Raw genomic sequence first — 9433 nt, forward strand, 5'->3', positions numbered from 1 at the left:
GGGATGGAAGGGGAGGGAGAGAGTGAGGAAAATAGTAATTGTTTTCTCTGAGATAAACCCCAATCTCTGTTCTATTCTAAAGAAAGAACGCTGTCTCTCTGGGGGTTTTTTCATCACCCATCATGTTGCATTCAGGAATGAATAATGAAAGGGAGGGAAATAAAAGAATGCTAACATTTCCTGAGGGCCTCTCATCTACTATTTCTTTTAATTTCCACATTTTCACAGATGAGGAAACCGTGAGGTCAGAGTATCTCAGTCATTTAAGGTCTCCCCGTTACAAAAGGCAGAAGTGGGATTTGACCCCAATTCTGACTTTGAAGCCCTGGCTCTTTCCACAGGGAAGGACAGCGAAGCAAGCCCACCACGGGCCAGTAGCCACCAGGGGGACCAACTGAGTTGCATGGCTTAGAGCAGTGTTGTCAAACTTGCGGGCACAGCACAATCTCCCGGAGGGCTTTTTAAAACCCAGATTGCTGGATCCATCACCAGAGATTCTGATCCTGTAGATCTGAGTAGGGCCCGAGAATTTACATTTCTTTTATTTTTTTAAATTGAAGTGTAGTTGACTTACAATGTTGTGTCAGTTTCAGGTGTACAGCACAGTGACTCAGTTGTACATATATATATATATATATATATATATATACACACAGTTTTTTCATATTTTCCATTATGGTTTATCCAGGATATTGAATACAGTTCCCTGTGCTATAGAATGGGCCCTTGTTGTTTACCCATTCTATATGTAATAGTTTGCATCTGCTAGAGAATTTGCATTTCTAACAGTTCCATCCAGGGCCATGCTTTGAGAAAACGCTGGCTTCGAGCTAGTACATGGCCAATAACAGAAAACCATCTCCCAATACGTGGTCTAATGACAGTGGAGTTAGGGAATGTGGCACTGTCACTTCTATGCGTGAAGGCTAGTGCATCCCAAAGTGTACTTGGAATAGAATTCTCCACGTTCTGAAAGCTGAAGAGCCATGTTTTCTTGATTTCTGGTTACGTGCAAGATTTCACCCACAAACATTCGCATTCTCTACTTCGTACAGTTACAGGATTCTGTATTTGTGAATTTGTCTACTTGCTAAAATGTATTTGTAACCCCAGAGTCAGAACTGGCAGGGCTTCTGAGGACATGCAGACACGCGCAGAGCTGTCCAAGCACCCGCGTGTTCCCAGCTCTGGTGGGTGGAAGCAATGCTCTCCTTGGTTCTGCTCCTTTTGGAAACAAGTGTCTTATTCACTCTTAAACAAGAGGTCCACGCTGTGCCACATTTTTGCAGTTTTGTGCTTTTTGTTGGTGTTTTTGCTGTAGACAATGGCCTCAGGGCACAGTGCTGAAGTGCTGCCTCATGGTCTTAAGTGCAGAAGCCTGCGCTGTGCCTCACAGAGAAACTAGCGCTCCCGGTGAGCACAAGTTATGTGCTGTGGGCCCTAAGTTCAGTGGTAATGACCTCAGTCGACGAAAACGTGGCCAGAGACGTGCAGGGCCCTAACCTGCAGCGACTTCAGAGAACATACCTACCCTGGAAAGTGCAAATTCACTACACATCTAAGGAATCCGAGGGATGGCGGTGCAGGAAAGCACCATAAAAGTTAAGAAAAAAAAGTAGAAAAACTTGAAAATTGACTCAGAGATTACATAAGGCTTGGCAGATGCAAATATATTTATATAAATTAGGCAAAACTATGTTGTTTCTCTAGTTATTGCATATGCAGAATATAGGAAGATATTAGTGCTAATGGCTATTGTGACTTCTCAGCCTCCTCCTACTGTTTCCTTGCAGGTGATATTTTGTGTGTAACGAGTGGTCCGATGTCCCCATCTCCATGAACTCTGTCTTTGGAGAGCTGTCAGAACCGGCTGTACTGAGGCGGGGCTTCTCACATTCCGCAGCTGGGCCTCCGAGGCGGAGGGGCAGGGGCCTCACAGCTGCTGTTTATCCCACTCGTGTTGCAGCCCGAGAACAGTACGTCCTGCTGACTGAGAGGGGAGAGTAACGCTCCGTTGTTGGCGCGGTGGCTAAAGGGGGCTCTGCGCGTGGGGATCCCTTCATGCTCTCTCCTCTCGTCCGGAGTTTTCTCAGGAGCTTAGCTGCTTTTCCAAGATGTGCTGTTATGCTGGGAAGCCGGGGGGAAATCCAGTATCCAATACAACGCTGAACACACACACACCAGAACTCAGACCACACTTAGCCCAGAGGAGGCCCTTCTCGCAGGTTTGGGTGGACTTAGCTCTGCAGACTCCTACGATCCTGAGCGAAGCAGGAGTAAGACGTCTAGGGGGAGAGGTCCAGCTCACGTGCATGGGGCGGTGCAGGACTCCACTCAAGTCAGAAAAAGTAAAGATCATTTGTCAGTCAGGTGTATGAAGGCACTCTCATTTTTTTTTCTTTTGTTTTGTTTTATGTTCTAGCTTGAAATGTTTTGACTTTTATACACATTGTGTATCGGTCTTCTTTTCTCACCTTCTCCTTAACCTGCTTCACGGTAGCATGCAAGTCCTACTACATTTGTGCTTGTAGTAGACGTGCCTACAGGGGCAGTTCCTAGGATGGGTCACTGGGGGGTTGGGTCTTGAGGAGGAAGATGAAAAGTAGTGGAGCGACTGGAAAGAGGAAAGGGAGTGGGAGTCACAATTTCGCTATAAGTAAGATCCTTTAAATATTCAGAGAACCAACTCCCTGTCGTGTTTTTGTTTTCCAATTGTTTAATTTGTTGCCCTTTGATTTTCAGGTTCACTTGGACAGTCTTTTCCCAGCCATTTTTCTCATTTTCTCTGTGTGTCTCATTTCTCACTAGTGCTGTGCTGCCTTGTTCATTTTTTAAAAATTAATTAATTAATTTTTGGCTGCGTTGGGTCTTTGTTGCTGCATGCGGGCTTTCTCTAGTTGTGGTGAGCCGGGGCTACTCTTCATTGCAGTGCGCGGGCTTCTCATTGTGGTGGCCTCTTGTTGCAGAGCACGGGCTCCAGGCGCGCGGGCTTCGGTAGTTGTGACACGTAGGCTTTAGTAGTTGTGGCTGGCGGGCTCTAGAGCGCAGGCTCAGTAGTTGTGGCGCACGGGCTTAGTTGCTCCGCGGCATGTGGGATCTTCCCGGACCAGGGCTCGAACCCGTGTCCCCTGCAGTGGCAGGCGGATTCCTAACCACTGCACCACCAGGGAAGCCCCTGCCTTGTTCATTTTCATTGCTCATTTTGCACCTAGCTCTCTGAATCCTCACCTTCCTTCCAGTTTCCCGCGGATTCTATAGGTTCTAAAGCCCCTATCTTCTTTCAGAGCTTTCATGAAACGCCGTATATCTGTGAAAACAGTTACACGTACGGTGCTTGTTATGGGTGTGACACGATGGTAAGCACTTATATGAGATAGATTCTAGTATGACCTCTCGTCACAGGAGGAAACTAAAGCACAGGGATGTTAATAACCTGACCAGGGTCACCCAGCTGGGAAGGACAGACCAAGGATTCCCACCCAGGTGGTCTGTGCTCTTCACCACCACACACAGACCCTCCTACTCACAGCGAATGACCTGCTTTGTACTAACATGGCCACATTTTCAAAAATGTATTTTTGTTGAAGCAGAGGTGATTTACAGTGTTGTGTTAATTTCTTCTGCACAGCAGAGTGACTCAGTTATACATACATATTGATTCTTTTTCATATTCTTTCCCATTATGGTTTATCACAGGATATTGAACATAGTTCCCTGTGCTATACGGTAAGACCTTGTTTTTTATCCATTCTATGTATAATAGTTTTCATCTGCTCATCCCAAACTCCCAATCCTTCCCTCCCCCAACCCCTTCACTCCCTGCTTGGCAAGCACAAGTCTGTTCTCTATGTCTGTGGGTCTGTTTTATAGATAAGTTCATTTGTGTCATATTTTAGATTCCACATATAAGTGATATCATATGGTAGCATGGCCACATTCCCACTGGTGCCCGTGGACCATGACCTTCTGTACTTCTGAAGCTTTCCTCAGTAGTCTTTCCCAGAAACTACTGTGGTAGACATGGTGATCTGCTGCACAACTCCCCTTCAAGGATGGACGTGTGGCCCCAGCTGCTGGAATGTGGCTGACAGCTGCTGGCTCCAGAACCCGTCTCAGCTGCAAAGGGTTCCCTAGCTCAACGTTGTGTCCTTTCCAAGGCAGCCCACATTCAGTGACCAAGGAGGGTATAAAGACTCCGCTGTTTCGTCCCAACACGGAATTACATGATGAGCCATTTTGGAGCCTGAGCTCCCTGTGGGGCTGGGTGAGGCTGCCGTCACACCTGCCATCACGCCTACATGGCAGCTCAACTCCTCCTTCTACTCACTCCTCCTTCCTCCTCTGCTGTGGATCCCAAAGGCACTCTCCAACAAACTGAGACTGTTACCAGAGGCCTCGGGTACTCAGAGAACTGTACCATCTTTACTCTGTAGGCTAAACTGAAAGGCAAGAGACGGGTCTAAGGAAAAGCCAAGGACAAATAAAATATTGATGATGAATTTTAAAGATGCCAAAGGTATCATCTTGCATTACTTTAATCCAGTCTCTTCCATTGATCATTTCTGGGTGACTTTGTTATCCTCTAAAACTTTTATGTAACAGTATAGCAGTTCCTCAAAAAAAATAAAAATACAATTACCATATGATCCAGCAACCCTGCTTCTGGGTATATACCCAAAAGCAATGAAAAGTATTTATACAACCGTGTTCATAGCAGCATTGTTCATGACAGCCAAAAGGTGGAAACAACCCAAAATCCATCAACGGATGAATAGATAAGCAAAATGTGGTGTATATGCACAATGGACTGTTATTCAGCCTTAAAAAGGAAGGAGATTCTTACACATGCTACAACGTGGATGAACCTTGAAAGGGTTATGCTAAATGAAATAAGCCAGACACCAAAAGACAAATATTGCACGATTCCACTTATGTGAGGTACAGACTAGTCAGATTCACAGAGACTGAAAGTAGAGTGGTGGTACCAGGGGCTGGGTGGAGGAGGGGGAAGGGGAGTTTCTGTTTAATTGGGACAGAGTTTCAGTTTTACAAGACGAAAAGGGTTCTGGGGGTTGGTTGCACAACAATGTGAATATACTCAACACTACTGAACTGCACACTTAAAAAGGCTTAAGATGGTAAATTTTATGTATGGTGTATTTTACAATTAAAAAAAAAACTTTCATGTGGCAAAATGTCAAAATTAAATTTCATCAAGAGAGCATTTAAGAGAACATTTCTCAGACCTTTTCCCATGTACACAGTTCTCTGAAAATAGTCATAGATCTGATGCTGCCCTGCGTAAGCCTTTGAAAGAGAGCGCTAAATCCCCCCACAGGATACGAAAGACAAAGCCTTGAAGAATCACGGAAAAGAGCGAACAGGAAGTTCTCAGGGGAAATAGTGCCACATGCAGGAATGTCCACCACGGGGCTGGACGTGTGGTGGCTGTGAGGACAGGCACTTCTTGTGTCCAACAAAGATCGTCTGAAGGCAGAATGCGGAAGAGGGTGGAGAGAACGCCTGGATTCCTGGCCACACACCAGCTGGAGCAGGTCGTACGCCACGGTCAAAGGAAACTGCAAGGAAGGCCCATTTGCTCTGACTCTCGGAGGGCAGTCACAATAGCAGGTGCGAAACAGGAAGAACAAGAACAACGGTTCTGAAGCCCATTCAGCACCTCTGGCAAAAAGTGCCTAGAAGGGCTCAAAGACTGACGTTTTAAAAGCAAAGATAACACAGCAGGATCAATCGCAGCCGGTGGCAGAAGCTGAAGAGACACTCCTGAATCCTGGCTGCCAGGTGGGGATCTGGCCTTGGTCTTGGCTCATTGCAACAAAAGAGCAGCCAAACAAAGAGGTCAAGAGGAAAGCTCAACCTCGAAGGGGTTCAATTTCAGAGTTACCCTAGCCAACCACCCAACCCGAAGCTGCTTTTCTCAAAGCATTGTCACTGCCCGACATGGCAGCTATAGATGCCCCACTGGACACACAGGTGACAGTCACCTGTCCTGCTCATCCAGTTTGCCTTACTGCCTATTCCAGAGGCCCCTAAAAATTGTTTTATTAATTTAAGACCTTACCAGTTTGCCCTGGATGTTGCTGAAGGGGTCCCTTTGAAGAACTTTCGACATCATTCTGTTCCTTCCTCCCTCCCTCCCTCCCTCCCTCCCTCCCTCCCTCTCTTCCTTCCTTCCTTTTGGCACTTTTTTTTAATTGTGGTAAAATACATGTAACATAAAATTTACCATTTTAACCATTTTTAATGTGTAATTCAGTGGTAATTAATTACATTCACAGTGTTGTGCAACCATCACCAATATCTGTTCCCAAAACTTTTTTGTGACCCCATGCAGAAACTCTGTACCCACTAAACCATAACCACATACCTCCCGCCCCAGACCTTGGTAACCTTGGATCTGCTTTCTGTCCCTATGAATGTGCCTATTCTAGGTACCTCATATAAGCAGAATCATACGGTATTTGTTCTTTTGTGTTTGTCTTAATTCACATAGTATAATGTCTTCAAGGTGCATCCATGTTGTAGCATGTGTCAGAATTTCCTTCCTCTTTAGGACTGAATAATATTCCAATGTGTGGATGGACCACTTTTTTTTTATCCATTCATCCTTGGAACTTGTGGTTGTGTCTACCTTTTGACTGTGGTGAATGATTCTTCTATGGACATGGGTGTAAAATATCTCAGTTCCTGCTTTCAATTCCTTTGGGTATATACCCAGAAGTGGAATTGCTAGATCATATGGTAGTACTGTTGTAGCTTTTGAGGAACTGTCAAAATGTTTTCCATAGTGGATGCACTATTTTACATTCCCATCAGCAGTGCACTAGGGTTTCAGTTTCTCCACATCCTTACCAACATTTGTCACTTGCGTTTTTTAAAAAAAATATGTATAATAGCCATTCTAATGGATGTGAAGTGGTATCTCATTGTGGTTGTGATTTGCTTTCTCCTAATGACTGGTGATGTTGAGCATCTTTTTATGTGCTTATTGGCCATCTGAATATCTGCTTTGAAGAAATGTCTATGCAAGTCTTTTGCCCATTTTTGTATTGAGTAGTGTGTTTTTTTGGATATTGAAATGTAGGTGTTCTTTATATATTTTGGATACTAATTCCTTATCTGATATATGATTTGCAAATATTTTCCCCCATTCTATAGGCTGTCTTTTCACTCTCTTGGTAGTATTCTTGGATGCACAAATGTTTTGAATTTTGATCAAGTCCAATTTATTTACTTTTTCTTTTCTTGCCTGTACTTTTGTTGTCAGGTGCCAAATCATTGCTGAATCCAATGTCATGAAAATTTTCCCTGTGTCTTCTTCTAAGAGCATTATAGTTTTAGTACATATGTTTAGGTCTTTCATCCATTTCAAGTTAGTTTTTGTGTATGGTGTGAAGTAAGGATCCAACTTCATGCATGTGAATATCTAGTTTTCCCAGCACCATTTGTTGAAAAGACTGTCTTTCCCCAGTCTTATTTTCTTTTATGTTTACATGTTTTTAAGTTTCCTGCTAAGATAAGGAAAGTGGGAATTACTTAAATTGTAAGCAATATATAAACAAAATATATTTAAGTAAATACAATAATGAAACCAGATATTATATGGAACTATGTTAATATTACAAGTCTAAGCTTTGCCTCTTTCATGATTCCCTACTTCTTCAGCCTGAAACAATTCCATCTTGTATTGATCTCTTAACTTTCATTGCCTATTTTTTTTTCACACATTAAAAGAAATTTCTTTATTCATTTTTGGCTGCGTCAGGTCTTCGTTGCTGCGCGCGGGCTTTCTCTAGCTGTGCGCGAGCTTCTCATTGCAGTGGCTTCTCTTGTTGCGGAGCATGGGCTCTAGGTGTGTGGGCTTCAGTATTTGTGGCACGAGGGCTCAGTAGTTGTGGCTTGTGGGCTCTAGAGCACAGGCTCAGTAGCTGTGGCACACGGGCTGAGTTGCTCCATGGCATGTGGGATCCTCCCGGACCAGGGATCGAACCCATGTCCCCTGCATTGGCAGGTGGATTCTTAACCGCTGTGCCACCAGGGAAGTCCCTTTGTATGCATTTTTAAATTGAAATGTATTTGACATTAACACTGTGTAAAGTTAAGGTGTTATAATTTTTTAAAAATTATTAATTGGCTACCTTTTGCTCCAGCCTCCCAACTTTTTTTCTCACAAACTACATAAACTTATTTTTCACAGTGTTTGGTGAGGGCTTATTTCCTAGACTACACCTTCTCTGTAGCTATACCTTCTCAGAAAATTGGTGCTGGCTGTTGGCAGGAAGCCTTAGATCTTCTTAGGTTTTCTCTATAGAGCTGCTTGAGTGTCCTTACAACATGGTACTTAGCTGTCCCCAGAGGAACAGTCTAGGAGACCAAGGAAGGGGCTCCTATGATCTCTCGGTAGCTGCACAGCTCATTATGACTCTCTTAATGTCAGGTTAAGCATCTACGTTAGGCATGATTTTACATGCATCCAATGTCCTCTAATGCAGTGTCAGGCTGAGAAGTCTCACAATCTGCTGTCGGCAAGATGGAGGCCATGGAGAGCTGGTGATGCAGCTCCAGTCCAAATCTGAAGTCCTGAGACCCAGTCCCATGGAGAAACTACCAACTTTTCTTGGGTGCAGTTCTTGTATTCTGCCCCAGAACTCAGAGACTGAGGTGAGGGATGCCTGCAGAATCCACTCAGCACTCACACACTCACAACCCAGAAGTGCAGGGGAGTCAGTGCCCTGTGGGGAGAACCTTGACCAATGGGATCAAGAACCAGTCCTTCCTGATCTAGGGTGGATAATTCTGAGGCCATTCAACATGGCTCCTCAGAAAGTCCTAAAGAGACGGAGACTCAGTTTCCTACAATAACCCTTATGAAAACACACCTTTGTACCGGTTTTCCCTCCTTTCCTGTTTTACTTTCCCCAGTTCCATGAGATTACTGCCCACCTAGCCCCCGCCAGCTCCAGTGCTTTTACTCAAGCCTTGGCCTCAACCCTTGCTTTCCAGGAAGAACACAGGCTAATACAGCAACCTTAGTCTTTTGATATCTCTTCTTTTTTTTTTTTTTTTTAGTCAGAGATAACAAATGATTTTTTGTGACCAGCGATATAAGATAAAAAGAAAATAAATGTTAAGAGTCAGCAAGGAAGGATTTGGCTATGTGGTTAAGATAGAAATACTTGGTTTCTGTATTAGGCTAAGCAAAAGCAATAGCCTGAAAATAGCCACTGTTATGGAATCAGCTATTTTGAAGTCACTTCCAGGTGACCGGAAGCTGTCATCTCTCCTGCCTGTCATTATAGCTCCTCACAGCGCATTGTTTTGTGCAGGGGCCGCCAGTGTGATAGCTTCTCCTGTGTAGCTGGGTTACACGCCTTTCTTTTGCTTTTTTAATCAAAGGTTTATTTACTAATTT

This window comes from Lipotes vexillifer, unplaced genomic scaffold, assembly GCF_000442215.2.
Source record: "Lipotes vexillifer unplaced genomic scaffold, Lipotes_vexillifer_v1.1 scaffold395, whole genome shotgun sequence".
NCBI lineage: Eukaryota > Metazoa > Chordata > Mammalia > Artiodactyla > Lipotidae > Lipotes > Lipotes vexillifer.